The sequence below is a fragment of the Mixophyes fleayi genome, chromosome 5 (assembly GCF_038048845.1).
Source record: "Mixophyes fleayi isolate aMixFle1 chromosome 5, aMixFle1.hap1, whole genome shotgun sequence".
In the NCBI taxonomy this organism is placed as follows: Eukaryota; Metazoa; Chordata; class Amphibia; order Anura; family Limnodynastidae; genus Mixophyes; species Mixophyes fleayi.
This window is the reverse complement of record NC_134406.1, coordinates 252,023,314-252,042,982: the sequence shown is the minus strand read 5'-3', so window position 1 is coordinate 252,042,982 and position 19,669 is coordinate 252,023,314. Positions and strand designations below refer to the sequence as shown.

At 39.6% G+C, this 19,669-nt stretch overlaps 1 pseudogene; it reads right to left on the bottom strand.

The window, feature by feature from the left end:
- Positions 1-5,429: 5,429 nt before the first annotated feature.
- LOC142159536 (Y-box-binding protein 1-like) lies at positions 5,430-6,766 on the bottom strand (annotated as a pseudogene).
- Positions 6,767-19,669: the final 12,903 nt, after the last annotated feature.

Here is a 19,669-nt window from a genome sequence, read left to right as displayed (position 1 = left end):
ACCTGCAAAAAAAAAAGTCAAGATTTAAACATTAAAAAAAACATGCTGAACTACGGAGATTAATCCACATCATTTTTTTTTAATAAACATAATAATTATAAACTGAATTATTTATTTTTAATAAAGTTTAACACAAACAAAATTATTATAATCTAAGAATAATTTATTATTAAAGTGTTCAACACACTGCTCTTCATTATGCTCCTGATTGTCCCATTCATCCTGCTTCTGATCTGCCCCTATTTCACACACTGTACACTCCATTATTCTTCTATTTGTCCCCTTCATCATGCGCCTCTGGTCTCTCCCCCCCGCCCCGTATTAGATACTGTGCCTTTGCCCTCCATTATTCTTCTATTTGTCTCCTTCACTTACCTTTCTATCGTCTTCTTTTCTTGTCCTTTTCTGTTTTCTTTCTTACTCGCTTGCTTGTCCGTCGCATCATGGCTCCTCCGTGCTGTGCTCCTCACTAAAAATGTCGGGCGTGATGACGTCATGCCCGACATTCAGTGCAAGCACAGCACGGAGGAGGAGAACAGGAAAGAAGCCACATGGCCAACGCGTGACTGCAAAAAGGTAAGTTTTTTTCTTTATTACTTCAGAGCCCTGGCTATGGGGTCCCCTTGCCCGAGGGACTCCTGTGCAGTTGCCTAGCGTGCCCAATGGGGAAGACAGCCCTGTCCATTCTGACTCTTATTCTGACAAGTTCTCGAATCCCTGAAGCAAAGAAGCATCCATAGCATTAAGCGCACACATGGCAGGGATTGTGTTCTTCAGACAATGCTCAGTGTTAGGCTGGCCCTAAGCATCATGTCGAGCTTTGAGGAACTTCAATCTTGGTCTCATCGGACCGTAGGATCTTCCTCTACTTGTGCTTAGGTCGCCAACATTCTGGCAAATTCTAGGTGTGATTCCATCATGGTTTTCTTCAACAGTGGATATTTTTTGTGCCATCCTCCATAAAACCTAGATTTTAAAAGAGCCCACACAATTGATGCCCTGGAATGATTAGTTTTGGAGGACAGGTTGTTCTTGACAAATTCACAGTTGTGCCATATTCTGTCTATCTCTATATGATGGCTTTGGGGGGATATTAAAAGTATTTACAATCTTATATCCTTCCCATGATTGGTACTTTTCAGTAACCTTTCCTCAGATTTGCTTTGGGTGTTCACTGATCTTCATGATGAAGCTGTCGCTTGGAAATGCACTAACCAACTGTGAGGCCGCTCACAGAAAGATGTGGTTATTTTTAAATCAGTTGAAACGCTTTAATTTTGCACAGGTGGACTCTAATCATTTTATTATATGACATAAAAGACAACTGATCACTGGAATAAATCCATTTTGATTTCATGATATTAGAAAATAAAATGTAAAAAAGTCCAAAGAAGTGAATATTTTTTATAGCCGCTGTTAGTGTGCCTCTCCAATAATGTCACTTCAGTATCAATGAATTGAGAGCAAAGCCTGTAACACGTAATACTGATTGTGAAATGTTAGTATTACATACAATTATAGAATATAACAGTAGCATATAGCAAGACATCATATTATATACATATAATACATACACTCTGCATAACTGTTGTGTACGGTACTACACTTTTATCATGCTATTGTAACACAATGGTCCCGATTCATCAAGGCCACATACTGAGCACAACCTGCGTTTACTATTAAACGCACGTATTTATTCTTTGCGCGCCCCAGAGTCCATCAAGGCACTTATCTCAAGATGTGCGTTCTGTTGATATCGGGTGTAGGTCTGCTCTGCTCTACTGCACCAGATGCTGCAGGATACGTCCAATACTTATGGGGATTATATATTCGCAAGAGAATGCATAGAACACAAAGTCTTGAATTAATGTCACCTGTTTGTAATGTAGGCATTCATGATAAAACAGCTATTTATTTTTTTCCCCATGAAATACATTTATTAGGGTGTTGTTAATGTCTACTGAACATAAAATACATTTTTACAGTTGCTTGTGGTTGCAAACACATGTTATAGCATGGATACGAGACTGTCACCACTACTGATCAGGACTTAGACTAGCCCTGTAGCTGGAGCAAGTGATACGGCAGAAAAACAAGTAACTTTCAGACGCTTAGAGCTGGATTCGGACGTGACTGTGTGTTCGCTTGAGTTTGGCACACGTCTACTGTAAATTGACTACGACAAAATGCCCCTTTCCGCCTTCACTCTCCGAAATCATAGGCTATAGTAATTGTCCTTTGTGTTTGAAGACGGAGTGGTTGGTGCTGTGTTCACGATCGTTTCTCCTAGTTCTTGGCATGCGCAGAGTGATTTTAATGCCCTCAATTAATGCCCTTATTTAGCTTTGCACAGAATAGTATATTTCCACAATCGGAATGAGTGAGGAGACCGTCAGTGCACGATACAGAACATTTAGAGCACTCTTATCTTGTTCAAATGTTCAAGCCTTGATTTACAATATGTGCTATAAGATCAAACTGACTTCAAAATGACTGGCCCGCCTCCTATAATGTGTGCTGGAGCTGCTAGGATCAATCACTAGATTACAAGGAGATAATAGGCCAGGTAAAAGGGCATAGTTGCCAACCTTTAACGATCGGCCTCCGGGAGTCTCAGTGTAGAGGTGGGCGTGAGGAGGTGGGGCTCCGCATATCGCGTCATTTTGGCCCCGCCCCTGTGACGTAATGACACAAACGTGTCATTTTAGCATGGGGGCTGCTTGACGCATATGTGACATAGGGTCAACCACAAAGACAACCACCTGGTCTGTCTAAAATGATTAAATCCTTCCCTATCTATGCCACACACTAGCTTTGCGATACTAATTACCACCACCAAGGTTGTTTCGGATAAGAGCTGACACTCTTATTTAGGAAGCCTTCGGTTCTCCCTAGCATTAATCCAACACAATTTACTTTAATCAGAGTTCACTTAAACCACAAGGTTTGCACAGTTTCAATTAGGTAGCGTCTGGACCAAACTGTCGCGTGAATTCATAAGAACACAGAGACTAGAACTTATTAAGTGTAATTTAATATGGAAAATACATCCACAATGCTTAAGATAAAAAGATAATAAAATGACATACAAATAGAGTGCAATTGTTTCTTATAAAATAAAAAGGATAAAACACAGAATTGATACCTCACTTAGAATCAAGTTTGTGGTGCCGGGAGGAGCAGGAAAAAATGGAACCTCTTCAATTAAACTCCCTCAGAAGAAGAACCCAGGGTTACATTTTCAATACAGTTTTAAAGTCAAGCTACAGGGCCCCCCAGCCCCCTTCCCTGTGAGGTCAGAACCAACAGGAGGGGAGAATGCAAATTAGGGTCTTATGACTTTGCTGTTTGAATACCTCTAAGTCAAGTTTTCTTTACACCGTCCTAACTTTTCAACAGTATGGTTTACGAACATGATTTTACCTTCACACAACAGGTCCTAAGTTTCCCTTCATCTGCATACCACACATGCCTCTGGTATGTATGATATGGGAGAAAATGATATGATCTTTTCCTGTGCCCTTATTCAGCTTAAATCTGTCATTAACATACAACCCAGTCTCTGCAGTCGGCCTGTCTGGGGCCTCCCAAACATGTGTGAGATTTCATTGTCTTGCAAGAGATCTCCTCAAAGGCATTCACATTTGCCATCCTGCCATAAATGGTATAAGGTGCTACCCTTATCTACCAGCCCCCCTGGGTGGTTTAACATACACAAAACCCCTTGATCTAACAGCTCCTAAGAGAACCATGTCTCACTATTTCTAGGAAGTAATACACAAACATATATTTGCAGATTTATGCCTAAACATTAGCTTGCACATGACACCTTCCCTTTTTAAGAGATGGCTTGGGCTATGACTGGCGAGCCAAAGTGATGCGATTCCCGGAGAATCGCATCATGGAGGCTTCAAATCTTCCTACTTCACTAGGAAGTGGGCAGATGCGGCAGAATTGTCAGCTCTCCCAGGAGTCCGGGAGACCTACCCGGAATTCGGGAGTCTCCCGGGCATTCCGGGAGAGTTGGCAAGTATGTATAATGGAATTGATTATAAATCAGCGTAGACATTGCAGAATATATTTGTTGTATTTTTGGAAACTTTTCAAGGTTTTCAATAATAAGCTGGGAGCCAGGATTCCTCCTGTGTCTCTGTCTTGTACCCACAACACATAAATCTGTTAACTATCAGTGAAACTTATTTGTGCACAACGAACCAGATGGGTAAAGTCCTTTCCCTAAATGTAAGTCAGATATATATTTATTACCAGTAGGTGGCACCAGAGTTCTGATTTTACTTAAATGGGAATACAGTTACAATACAATATGAAAGTTCATTTTCAACAGAGGTGTGATATAAAACTTACAGATGCTTATGAAATTACATATAGCTGAATACAGATGGGCCAAACAAATCTCTCTTGACCAGCGTGTCTGACTGAGCCGCAAATATGATATAAAATATGAACCAGCAGCCTGTAGCTTACAGCATCAATGAGCATGACTGGTCTCTTACTAACTCTCCTGCGTCACCTGGAAGAATGGTATGGATGTACTCATTAATTATGTATACTTTTCACTACTCATTCCTTGTGCATAGAAAAGTAATAACAATATCAGTAATAGCCGGCAGCTAGTTTTATTAGGCATCAAACGAGCAAGCAAAAATAAAGAAAACAATAAAAAATAAAATTCTAGTCCGTTCGACTCTAACATAAACCACTTCTCAACTCGTGGGGGGTGTTGTATTCACCTCCTTGAAAAGTCGGCTCATTATAAGCTTCTCTGCTTTTCTCCCCATTAGTGAGATACAGACAGCAGATTGTCAAACCCTTTTATGTAAGTTTGGCAGTAGCTAGCCAGGCTGATACCTGGCTGGGAGGCCAGATAACTTGAACTGACCGGCAGAACATATTGGAATGGTGTTGATCCAACACGCTAAAATGCCCCTGCTTTTTTAAAAAAAGAATAATACAGGAACCTGGGACACACATATATGCCAATCACTATTTTTTCAGTGCTTTGTTCTACACTATTAACAAAATATGAAGACTCATTGGTGAAAGGGTATAGAACATGGGTGTTACATATCTCCCAATTTACACAAGTTTTATCTTATTGCCTGTACCTGAGGAGCAATCTTCCCCAAGTGGTCCTCACTGATTTCCTGAGGTTTTCCAATGGCATTATTGCACTTTCAATACAAGTCTCACTATGTCCAACTGAAAGCACTGCAAACTGTTGTCCTTGAGAGTCTTGATTAATAACCAAGAAGGTCTTTAACATAGAGCGCCAGAACATAAAAAGCAGGAGGTCAACAGGGTACTGCTTGGAAGAACATTCCCCTCCATTTGTGGTCGAACGCTCTTTAGAGTGGGTAACATATTTCTTTAATTGAGCCTGATGGACTAAAATTTGGTTGCTACCATCTTCAATTCTCTATGTTATTGTTAAAGTTCTTGTGGTAGCGGCATTGAGGGCACTGTTGACTATGGGTTCCATTTCCCTGATTCTATTTGTCTTCCCCATTTCCATCTTCTCTGAGTTGCCTCTGATGAGGTGGTTCGCTTTGTTCTGTCGCACTGGTCTACCTTGTTCTCCTGCACCTTGACTGACTATTTTCTCTCCACCATTTCACGCTGTACTGGTATATTGGTATACTGTGGTCTGTGCCCATATGGTCTCTTTAAGTCAGTGGTCAGGGAACAGGGGTAAATTACCCCAAATGGGGTAAAAATGAAATTCCTGGGGGTAATGCTGCCGATTCACATGCTGTCAGTTGGATTGTAGACCCCTTTAAATGTGAAATTGCTGTTGTACCAGAAGGGTTGGCAGAGGCACTTCTTGACCTACGATGCAATAATGAAGCACGTATTGCATTTGAAAACAAAGCAGATCTGTCATATTTTTGGATGTCAACAGATAAAAGGCATTCAAAATTGCACATGAGGAGGCAGTCAAAAAGTTGCTGCTTTTTGCAACAACCTACCTTTGCGAACAAGGATTTCCACTCTTACAAACATAAAAACAAAGCAGAGAAATCGATTGGACGCTGAAGACTGTATCCAAATTGCTCTGACATCAAAATGCCCCAATATTGATGCTCTCGTATTAAAAATGAAGCAACATCATTTCTCCAAAACCTGAAGTTTTGAAGTTGAAGTTTTCAAAGAAATTTTGAATATATTCAATAAAATTTTGAATTCCAATAATTAATATATGATTTCCTTCCTTTCAAATCAAGGGGGTATTGTTGGCGTATCTAAATATATTTTGGGGTAAAAGGTAAAAAAGTTTCCTGACCCCTACTTTAAGTCATATGGTTGATGGCAACAACTCCAGTAAGGGTTTTGCAGATTGGAAGCCTCTCCCTCTGGTGCACTTTAAATTTCTTCTGCCTTCTCTCCACCGGCTCCACTGTCTTGGTAGTTTTGCTGATAGTTTCGTGGAGGACAATATGGATAGTGTCTATAATGATTGCGACCTGCTGCATATTTACTGCCTAGGACTGGAGCACCACCAAGACCGGTTATATTAGCTGCTTCTGCTCCTTCTGCTCCCTTCTTTCCTTCTGTTACATCAAACTCTATAGTATCTCCATCTCCCACACTGCAAAGATACTTCCGTGGGTTCTTCTTAATGGCAGTCTGGTGTACAAACAGGCCCTCCTTGGTATCATTCCTGTTTATAAATCAATATCCATCCATTACGCACATTAAACTATTTGACAGTGCTCAAAACCTTTCCATGTGGATCTGGACACACCATTGTTTTGGGTTCACTCTTGAGGCTTGTATTAACTCTTCTGGACAATTTTGAAGAATGTTCATTCCAATGATTACCGGAGGTACAACCCTTTTCTGGACATTAGTGACAACAAATTCCAGCTGCAGTAAAGTGGTCTCTCTATCTGCATGTTGGCCTCCCAGTAGCCTTGACAGGAAATACTGAGTCCATCACTGGGCAAAAGATGAAGGTAAGTCACAGGGAGTGGAAGTAATTCTTCTTCCCAATGTTGCTTGAAGTAGGCCAATTGAATTGTGGTGACCTGAGAGCCTGTGTCTAGTAAGCTGGCATAATTATTCCATTGATTTGATTCTCAAGTACTAGACATAAACCTACATATCTAGACTACCATTCTACTGGAAATGGACCTACTTCTACTGATCTTCCCAAGGGTTGGTCCATGGCCTCGGGGTCTCTGGGTTTAAAGCCACTGACTGTTGACAAAAACTTTCAATACGTACACTCTGGTTACATTGTAGGCATATGGGTTGACCCTGTGGGTCGAACTGGTCTGTGGGGCTCCTTCCAGCGTCTCTAAAGAAATTCCACTAGAAGTCATTTTGAGGTCTTCTCCCTCTTCTCCAAATTTCTTCTTCATAGTGTTGTTGCTTTCTCAAGCTCAGCAATTCTCCAGATATTTCAGCAGTTTGGCCTCTTAAATCCTTAATCAAGTCTGACAAACTGGGCCTGCACACACTGGGCTACAACTTCCCCAGGCATGGAAGTGCAGGTTAGTCCATTGGGTTTGGACATTAGAATGTGTCCGTTCTTATTATATCCTTGTATTCGAGGAAAATGCACCCCCTGTGAAAGGCTTCCATCTAGACCTTGATTGCTAATTTTTTAAGGTCTGAAAAGGAACTATCCAGGTCTGTAAGCTCAATACTCAAAGTCAGGTCTTAACAGGTTCTCCATGTGCCCTTCAATAAACTGGTCTACAAGGGTTTTGTCAGGGTCTGTATTCTGTATGGCCCTAAGGGCTTCTTGCAGGCTAAGGGCATAATACCTTAATGAGTCCCCTTGATGTTGCTGTTGTGCATTTTTAATTGAAATATAGTAACAAAAGAAGTAACTAGTCTATCAAAAATTTGTATTCTGTTCCAGCATAGACCAAGAATTCACTTCCCTTAAAGCTGGACCTCGTAGTTGTCCAATCAGAACTTCATCCTTTTGCTGCTCTGATAATTGATACAAACAAAATATAGATTGCATCTTTCCCTTGAAGTCCATGCATATCACTAGAATAACTTGGAAGCCAAGGCGTTCCTAAATAGTAAGGCATCATCATAATTGTTACTGTAGTCTTGGTTGGCTCTCCACTGCTGAAACTTGTAGTCTTTGGTGCTGTTAATTCTTCTTCCGATATTTTTTCTTAGACTGCTCACTTGCTTAAATTTTGCCATATTATCCTGCTTGTGACGCAAATTTGTGTGATGCCAGAGAAGGTGTTGTGTGTGTGTGGGCTCACATGTAAGTGTCTTGAGACTAAAGTTACCTTTAGTGTGAAGGGAGACCTCTCGTTCTCTGGATCAGCAATGAAGAACTCCCGCACAGCAGAGATGCCGTGCTTCCCCAAGCAGAATAAAAACAGACTGAAGGCCAACACGCAGTTTAACGCAATGAATAACTGTAATTTATTAATCAGCTCCTAATAGTTGCAATGGAAATATATGCCAAATATATCTGAAAATTACTGAGTGAGCTACAGGCTTAACAGCATACGCCTTGTTCAATATGCATTTAACTTCTGAAATGTTTGGTGTGAAGACTGCTGAGTACAAATAGATTAAATAAATGGGCTTTTTAGACATTACCGTTCAACGATTCCTCATTAAAATTTTTACATGCACTAATGGGACAGTTAGTCAAAGTGCAATTTATCTACATAATAGCGGAGTTTTATCGTTTATCCTATACACCAAAGGGTTACCGCCAGCGAACACACTGCTATCACAGGTGATATCGCTGATGGCAGTAAGATTTGATAGCTTTCACCAGGGAAGGCTTCCATGTGTGAATTTAACAAGCAGTATGGTGGTACTTGTAGTGCTACAATACCTGTTCTGTTATCGCCATCTCAGGATCATTCAAACATGCTTTATTCTCTGAGTTAATTAACAGTTGAGGGTGAAAACTATCTGCCCTAACGTAAACATTTTTGACAGTGGATTTGTTATATATATTAGTAGATAATATCAAATTATTTCCTTAACAAGCATATCCGAAAACATGATACTATCATTACGTAAAGAGAACTGCTTGATGAAGGGGTGTAATGTATTAATAACTCCTATCATTATGTTAGTCCTTTATACGTCCAGTCTATATGATGAAGATGTCATCTACATAGGAATAAAAAGTATGTATGGAATTATTATGTATGGGATGGTTAAGAAAAATAATTGCCAAATTTGTTACTTAAATAAGTCATACTTGGCAACTCTCCCGGAATGTCCGGGAGACTCCCGCATTTGCGAGAGTCTCCCGGACTCCCGGGCGAGTGTGGCAATCTCCCGAATTCTGCCCACTTCACTAGGAAGTGCCCCACTTCCTAGTGAAGTGGGCAAAATTAGATCCCAAACGCCGCGATTCCCGACGCGATTTTGGCCGCCCCGCCCCCTCACGCCCACCTCCACTGGCTGGCTCCCGGAAGGTAGCTGAAGAAAGTAGGTAAGTATGAAATAAGTCCATGTGTTTGAAAGGAGACTCCATACTCGTCCATTGACTTGTTGCAAATAAAAGTAATTTTTTTTAACCTAAAATATTGTTATTTTTACAATAATTCAACAACAACTTCGCTAAAACCATCTCCTACTTTCTGTGTCCTTTGATTGATTGTTGCAGGAAAATGATAGTTTAGTGGATTACATTTATTTGTAATGTAGTGTAATTAGTGACTCTTTACACAAGTACATAGTTTACACTGTATTTCACATGCCTGCGGTATACTATACATTGTCTAGGACATAGTAAAACTGTCCACAAGACTCTGGTGATGCCATTTTAGGATGGCATTACCCGAGCAGAAACATTAAAAAATTAGGTATTCAAATTGTTTTTTCAAATGAGGGTAACCGAAAGGCATAATCTGGTTTTCAGTTCCATTGTGCATGAGTGTGTTTTATGTATGTTGTGTTATCATGTTTCTCTATGGTGGTTTTTAAGAATGTTGGGGATTTGGGGGATTTGAGTCTGAGGTCTAGTTCACCTGCTCACTGCTAGAAAATACATGTGCTTAATAGTGCTTAAATTCAGTGTGGTTTTTTTTTTCATATCTAATAATGCTAGATAGGTACTATGAAAAACTGATGAGGAAATTAGTAATTCTATATTTGTCAAAGCAAAGATTCCCAATCAGAGATTTAATTTTCCTTGTGGCTTCTCCCACATTAAGTGGCGGCCATTGACATGGGGGAGAACCAGCCAACAGCTTCCTATCTGTGAAGCTCCTGCAAGTGATGGGTTGGGAGCAGCATTGGACTGGCCAAGTGGGGTCCCCAGTGGGCTCCAATGCCCCACCCCCTTTTGCTAGGGGGCGTGGCTGGAATGCGATCACCAGCGCTCCCACAGAAGAAGATGTGTAGGAGCAGCCTGTGCTGCTCAGTAATGCAGAAGAACTCTTCACTGTCTCTGCTGTGCTCTGATTGGCTGAGTGACTGTGTCAGCCAATCAGAGCATAGACACGTACCCCTACCCATACTGCCATTGAGAAAGCTGGAGGCAGCACTGCAGGAAAAGGTAAGTTTATGGGAGTTTATGTGTCTGTGTGTATGAGAGAGGGAATGTCTGTCAGTGTGCATGGGAAATGTATTAGTGTGTGTCAGTGTTCGTAAGAAATGTATTAGCATGTGTCCGTGCAATCAGTATATAGAAAAAGAGGGATCATACCGCAGACTTAGTTAATTAAAAAAACAGGGATATTTGCAGGGACAATAAATTACCAGGTAGAAATCTTTAAAATCCTTGGAAATTAAGGGGATAGTCTGTAACTCCTGCACTATGCACCACAACCTTGATTGTATGCAGAAGGGATTGTCTACTTTAAGCTTTTTGTTTTTACACATAAAAATGTTGTGTCAGTAAATTTGTATTAACAGTAATTTTTTTTTCAAGGATTAGTGTTAAGTTATACTTTAGAACAAAACGCTGCTTATTACTTTTTATGATTTATTTTTTCTGTGATAGTGCAGACATGCAGATACTTTCTCTTTGTACATATGTGTCTATTTGATTATTTGCAGGTCTGGCTGGAAATATGCATAGTGTGAGGTGTAAAAATGTCACTACAAAGTCCATCATATTACCCAGTTAGGATCACTCCTTTCATTATGTTCATCTTTCCATTTCTCCTAAATACAATACTTATAGTTGTATTAAGTCTAAAGAAAGGGGTCTCTATTTTTTCCCTTGGAAGTGGTCTAATGTAAAAATCAAATGATTAACGTATGAACAAATTTTGATTTTAGGACTTTAGTTTCTTTAATGGTTTTATGAAGTCTGCTTGCAGAGCTCACTGTTCATATAGTTCCATTGTTTTCTTTCTCTTACGTAGAATTTCTTTATCTCATCCCAGAGCTTTTCCTGACAATGTTATAATAATCTATATTTGTGTGTGTCCGTGTATATGAGAAATGTATAAGCATGTCTGTGTGTTGCACTAGAGTGTTCACTCATGGCTCGTCTTTTCATATTTCTTGTACCTATCCTTTTTTCCCAAACAGGAGCCCAACATTCCAGGATCGAGACAAGCAACTACTGAGCCTAAGCCACTAGGAAGTGAAAGCTGAACGAACAGGTAGGAGAGAGCAGGATAGCTCCCAATTGTTCTGATTCTGGTGGGACAGTCCTGATTTTGGGTGACTGTTCTGTTTTGTATTGATCTAGGGACTGGGACCCAGACTCTGCACTTTTTGTATGCTACAATATGACACTAGTTATGTCCTCGGGGGGCTGACCATGCCCCCTCTAGTCACACACTCATGTGGCTGGCCACACCCCCCTCTAGAGGGGCAATGTCAGGTTAAATGTTTAAACACTAAACCTTAGGGGTCCCCACATTGCCGTTTTAGGTAGAAAAGTCTTTTATTTCATTATTTAGATACCACAGCTGTTGGGTGAGGTAGCAGCACACAGAACATTGCAGTAACTGTCATTGTATTCAGTAATTAGGCTTTAATTTCAAATATATCCTTATTGTCACTGCAATCTTATGCCAAATATTATCCTGGTTTGAACTTGCTGTCAAATATAATAACGGCACCCAGGATAAACCTCTCTAATTTATTATTACAATGTTTGGATTAATTCCTGCATCATGATTCAGAGAATCATCGTCATCATCCCCATCTTTATTTATATGGCGGCACAGAATCCGTAGCACTGTACAATCAACAATAAAACAGGAAAAGTACAGATAAGTAAGGGGCGAGAGAAACGATAAAATTAGTAATAATCAATGCAAGATACTATAGAGGAAGTAAGTACAGAAGAAGACACAACTAGAACAATGGAAACATTACAATGAGGATGAGGAGATAGGAGGAGGTAGAGAGGACAATGGACACCTGTACTGCCAGCGCTGCGCTGTCCGTTGCCAGGCAACAGGACGCAACTTTAAAAAAAACAAAACATCTGCAGTCAGTGACCGACAGAAATGATTTAATTCTATAACCTATTTAGAGGCTGACTGATTCAGTGTCAGAGATTCGGATCACCTCCTGCTTGGGTTTGTTCCTAGTTCCTGTAGCACTAGCACCCTTGTACTTTCATTTGATTCCTCACTGCCAATTGGATTGTTCCCGACCATTCTTCTGTTCAGCGATTCTGGTTCCGTTGATTCCCGGCATTGACCTCTGCTACCTTGACCATCCTTATACTTCACGTTACTGCTTCATTTGGATCTCCTGTTACTGACCAGGCTTTCTCACCACGCTCTGTTCATGACCTGGCTCTGAGGGCCGTGACCTGTGCTTCCCACGCAGCAAAGCCCCAACTTCCCTGCGGGGGTCTCTGATGAACAACATGTGCGTGTTAGACTCTGCGTCTCTTCGCCCAGTAGCGCCAACTGCTAGCAGGAGTATTTTGTAACACAAAATACCAGTGTGGTAGGTTCTCTATTCAACTCACCAAAGTGGAGAGGCAAGGGTTCCCCCAAACAATGCACAATGTATTAGGGCTAGGTGAAAGATGCAGTTGGATGAAATAATTGTTTATTTTTATCTTGCTAATTGATCAGTTCAGATTTCTATTCACAAACGTAATTCTCCAGTTCCAATTAAACCTCAACTCAACACCACAAAACGAGTATATTCTCAGAAATACTATAATAGATTTATATGCTAGTTTATTTGCGTCAATTCCTTAATTTCATTAATTAACCTCTAATGTTAATTAACCTCTAATTATAGATCAGTTACCTTGATGATTTTATAGTACGTCATTGCTGACCTCAATGGCTCCCGCTGAGTACTGAAGATGGATTATTTCCTACGCTAATTAATAATACATTTATTTACCTACTATTAATCATGAATGGCTACAGAATCCTGTTTCTATGTATTATTATATAACTAACTCGTAAAGACTAACTAATTCTTAATTATTATCATTTGAGGATCATGCATAAATTTACCTTATTACCTCCGATACAACAATACATTCATTTCATTTAGATCAGTGGATAAATGTTCTTACACAATTAAAATATACACATTTGACACATTGAGCATTGATGCACTTTGATGAGGTTAAACATATAACCATTGTTCCTGTAAGATTCCAGTCTGCTACACGGTTCATTGTGTGGTAGGAAATAGTACATGGTTTCCAAATTAAACTCTATTAAATGAATATGGGCTCCTTTCATTAATGCTACAAATCCTTACCATTCACCAGGTTCTCAGTTCAGTTCAGTTTAAAATTGTCACTGTTCTTGGAATGTATCAATATAATCTTTGAAAAGGTGAATATCTCCACTGAATGGTTTCAGTATCAATATTAGTCTCTTGTACAGTGTCTGGGGTGGCAGAGTAATCAGTGTTTCACTTTACTATTTTGGAGTCTCTTACAAATTAATCAGGACCGTGTCTAGAAAATTTGTTACCGGACAGTTCGATATCTACTGATTAATTGAGAGTGGTAGGTTATTTCATTCCACACTAGATATATCAATAATACACATGTACGTATCAATCTGGTGTTACAGAAACTGGATCTTAATAAATCTTTATGAATTTCTACTCTCATGTATCTGTCTTTCTTGTGGTTTGTGCTAACTGTGACTGTTTTATATATGCAACACTTAGCTGGTTGTGAGTTTATGAAGCTCATATATCTTTATCCTGTGTCTCTTTCATGATCTCTCAGCTTCTTGGTCTGTCTACAATCTACGTATCGCAGATTTGACTTATCAACGTGGCTGTTCTTTTATATGCTGCTCTTTAACTCTAATTTTCTTCTTCTACAAATGTTGTTTTCCTTCCCTATTGCCTCATACTGACACACCCACCACCCTCTGTCTCTCCACGGCTGTGTTAGGTGCCCCACAGTTACTGCAAGTTACTGCACCAGGGCCCAAACTCCCTCTTGGCAGTCCTGAACGTAGGTGCACTTTAAGGAATAGTTTTGATGTTGATTTCAAATTTTAAACTAAATCCAGACACTGTCGGATAAACTCTCATACTTTTTTGATCAATATTAGATGACCAGAGGACCTAAAGGCTATCGAACCGTTGAAAATACAGATATATAAAATGCAATATTAAATCTGCAGAAGCTGTGATAGAATGTTGAAGGCTGAACATAAGGTCAAATAACTAGGTTTGGCACTGAGCAAACTTGTAGTGGTAAATGGGTTGTGGTTTTACAGAGAGAAAATCTTGGTGATACGGGTCATAACTATAGGTTGTCTTTAACTTTACAAATGCCCAGAAAAAGACAAAATAATAATAAAAAAACATATATGAGGAAGTTAAAGAGAAAGATCTTGACATGATTACGCTATTGCTTGCTTCAGAGCTATGGCCATGCCGAGGTAAGCACCATGTTTGACTGGTGGAACTCCCAACCCGAAACCTGAGAGTCATGTTAGGTTCTCCTTTATCTGCCTTTGTAGCTGATGAATGTCTCGTTTTCCATTCTGCTGTGAGATCTCGGGGTGTCTTGCAATAGCAGCATACAGATAATATCAAAAATACAATGGTCAGAGTCTCTCACACAGAGTTATACTGTTCGCGGTATCTGCAAACCCTCTGTTACCGCTTTGTGGCCTGTGTGTACAGTCATCTACAAGTCCATGAATAGGCACCCATGGGACATGGTTATCTGGCCTCAGTTCCAAATCTGCTCATGTGTGTTGTACATTGGAAATGGATCCCGTTGTCCAGCGCTCGGACTGAGCGATGTAATCGGACAATGCGTTACCAGATTTCGAATCACAGATTGAGGCAAAGAGCAATGATGGGACAATGGCTTTCACAACTGTGCTGGTACCTTCTATTAAATAGTGAGGACCGATCCAGTGTAAGCAGCAGCCTGGCAGGTGACATAAATAGTTCTAGGGAAGAATATGATAACACGCAGGGGTATAATGTTTAGATATTGAATACCATTTTCTTATTCATATACATGCCATAATAAAACAATTGTGATAATGTTTCTATGTCTATGTTAAGCCCAACATGGCCAATTGCTACTGATATTACTACCTGATTATGACCAAATACTGCTGTTTATTCAATCAGTCAGTACAGTGCTTTAAACTTGGTAAAGATTAGATTTATTGTCCCTTAATCTATCTGCAAAATAATAAGCCAGGGAAAAGCTGGCAATATTTGGCCTGGGTGGTAAGTATTAATTAGTATGTGGTCCTTGAATGCATTAAAAGGATAATTGCACCCAAAACTAAATTTCATAAGCCCCAGCCCCAAAAGATTACTTGCCTAAGATCATACTAGAGGAGAGTCCAGTGATGTCTGCCACATTCTTGTCACTCGTGCCAACCGCGCGGCAGTGACCGTCCCCCGAGGATTTGGAGGACCTCCTGAAGAGCCGGAACATCAGTTAAGTAGTCTTTTAGGACTGGGTTGTATTTAAAGTATTTCACCCAAAACTGATTTTTTAGTTTAGAATGGAGATATCCTTTAATAGTTAAGGTTATTACAGAAAGACTTATAAAGGTAACTCATGATCTGTTTTAACGCATGGGCACGCTGGGTAGTTGTCCAGGGGCCCCACTAGCATATGGGCCCCATAGGCTTGCCAACATTTCATTATATTATTCTGGGAGTTTTGTTCAGAACCTTCGAACCCTCTTTATTAAAACGTTTAGGTGGACTAATCACCTCAGTATCAGCTGTTATCTGTACATGTGATCTTGCTGTTGCAAATTCATACTTGACCTTGACGAAAAGAACGCACATGTACTAAATCTACATAAGCAAGACCAAATCAGCACATATAATTTTTTGAAGCAATTCTCTGCAAAGAAATTTCGCAAGTGTTTGTGTTGAACACTTGATTGATAATAAATAATTCATTCACAGTAATTTGTACTGAGCCATCACCGCCTGTATGATTTACCAACTGAGTACCATTTTTATGTTAAATTTCTTGCTTTTCAACTTCAAGGCTCATGTTATATTGTTCAAACATTTATGTAGATTAGTCTCAGCTGTACAGCATGTTTTTTTAATGTTTAAACACTGATTTTGTTGGCGGTAACAATAAATATAAGCTTAATTTTATTCAGAATTTACATTTTTATTCCTGTGAGTGGTTGTGTAGGTAGGGCCCAGTGCACTGCTTTGCCCAAGGGCCTATAATGCTGTTAAAACAGCCCTGCTCATAATGATTTGTTAGGCATGTTGTATTAATAATAATAATAATGACTGTCCCTATGTTGAATTCAGAAGTCTTGTGAGGAAATCTACTGTGGGACTACTGGCGTGGGCCAGTGAGCCTTTGTAAATCATGATAACTACATAAGTGTTATATAAAGTATATGTATATGTACTGTTAATTGCAGCACCAACCTGCTGTCAATGATGACCATTAATTATAAAAAATATTAATAATGGTAGCCCAGAGGGCACATGTCCTTCTGATCCTCTTGCCAGCCCTTTCTAGCAATAATACCTCCCAAATGTCCCAATATAGGCAGGGCAGCCCCAATTTTAGGGAACTATCCCGCCACATCAAAAATCAGGACTTTTATCCCAACTGTTGGCAGGTGTACTTTGCACACTGTGTGCCCCTACCACTGGTGTGTGGAAATACAGGGGTGTGTTTAGTGGAGGCGTGTCAAGAGTGGCCTAGGGGCTTCAAAAGAACTCAGCACATGGTATGGCCACACCCCCAGCACATGATATGGCCACACCCCCAGCATGGAATGACCACTCCCCCTTTTTGGAAGTGTGCGCACACACAGTCACAATTTAAAAAATTCAAATGTTGACACACGTTGTATAACACACATAATGACAGCAACAAATCCTTGTCGCTGATTCTATAATCCAACAATGTACTTGCATGAGGCTTTTTCCTGTTAGTACTTCGGCTGGCTTGACACTAATGATCTCCACAATTGCCCAGGACTTGTTTACTGATAAGTAATGGGCCTCCGCATTTGCTTTTTTTTTTGCATGTGTAAAACAAATAATACAAAATAAATCAAATATGCTGTACAGTTTGCATGACTATTATAAAAACAATGAGGTATTGGCGTGCCAGGGCGTAGGTGGCATTGCATGGAAAGTTATACTAATTTATTAGTATACTAAAGAATAAAGGTTGATCACTAGAGACTAAACAACACTGCGCGCTAGTTTCCATGGCGATGGTCGGTACGCTCTTTGATTCCACTGTCTTCTGCTACAATTTACAATGTTCATTAATCTGTCTCATAGAGACGGCAGCAGTTTAAAACTGGAATGTTACAAGAACAAAGGCATTTTGTAACATAAATTATTAAATGTATCAGAATATAAATGCACTAGACTTAAATGGAAAAGAAGAAATATAAGAAATGGTAATAAAACCCCTGATCTATTTTGAGTCGACTGCCCTTTTCCATTTCTTGTTATAAAAATGACACACAGACACTGTACAATGCTTTTCCTGAGCAGAACAGGTTGGCATATTTCAGTAATGTCCATAAAGATATTATCATGTGACAGCGGTTTCCTGGGATACTGAATCATTGTCTCAAGCGAATTTCACCCAGGGAAAGAAAGGAAGGAGGTTGGTGTTTTGACAGGGAAAAAAATCATTAATATTTTTTGCTTCAGCAAACAGAAGACCGAACACACAGTAAGAGCTTTTCTTTGATACTTGCAGGAGAAGCAAAGTTTATATACATTTTATTTTTACTAAACTTTTTTTTGGATGAATAAATATTATACACATCAAACTATGTATGTTAGGGAATTTAGACTGTAAGCTCCAATGGGGCAGGGACTGATGTGAATGAGTTCTCTGTACAGCGCTGCAGAATTGGTGGCGCTATATAAATAAATGATGATGATGAAACCAAATCACTTGAGATGGTAAAAGTAATTTCACAATAATTTTCAATTCCTGCCAAGAACAAATAAGCTTAATCACATTTCTCAATAACCACAAGCCCAAAATATGAGAACACTTATATCATATTGTCTTACACCTACCAGTACATATTATTATTCCTTTCTGTTAGCGTTGCCATGCTCAGCCAAAGCCAAAGAAAGAACAGAAATATTTTTGATTTATATCAGTAAGTGACTGCAATAGCCTGGGCACTTCTTCAGGATCAGAGTCAATGACTAGTGCAAATCATTTTGTTAATAACAGATTTCACACAAAGCTCATCGTCTCCAACAAGATAAAATAATCACAATTATCAGACATTTCCCTTGTTCGGCCCCATTAGGCCTCATACCCACTCACTTTATTTACTTTCCTCCGGGTGCATTGCATTGGTATTGCAGCACAGTTTTCTGAAAACTTCTTGGTCTATTCAATGCGTTTAATGCAAGTTTGGTTGCGACATTCGGTTTCAAAACCAATTAAACATGTATGTAACCTTTGAATATTGGTGAGTAATGTGCAAAGAGGGAATCTTAACTTATATAAAGTCAACATAATTAAGCTTTCAATCTGCCGAATGACGAGGAGTCACTTATCCCATCCATGTTGGATGTGCGTATAACTATTCTCACCAAGCCTGTTAAAGACTTATCGTAACCAAACTCTTATAGGCTTAAGTCTTTATTATCCCTGGATGTAATGGCATTGACTAAGGATTTGGGTCTCCGCCTCAATAAAGTTATACTAAATTATCCACCCAGACCAGACTGCACTTATGCTAAGTATGTCCATTATCACCTGTCCGTGGATGCTGCCAAGGCCTCTGAGTCTGTGGAGTGGTTGTCCTTTGGGCGATGGCAAAGGAATGGGCTCCAATTTCATTGGGTGAACTTGATGTTTTTTAAATACACTTAACAGTATTGTCAACATTCATATTTTGATGGTTACATTTGATGTAGTTAGTCTGTTTACAAACATTGCACATAGGGATGACATTGAGCTGCAGTTGTTTGTAACAATACTCTTTATTAAGGATGATCTACTGAGTTTTTAATTGCTATTTGATGCAATATTGTCTAAAAATTATTTTCTATTTGAACTTAGTTTTAATTCACTGCAAAAGGGGACTGCAATGGGCTCTAATATGGCTCCAGCCTATGCTCCTATTTTATGCATTTTTATGAGATAATGTACATCTTACGTAATCAACATCTTTCTGTTGTTTTTCTATGTACTTTTCATAGATGGCTTTGTTTGAATTTGGGGGGGGGGGTGACCTTTCATCGCCTTTTGCTTTTGTTGATGACCTCAATGCCATCCCTT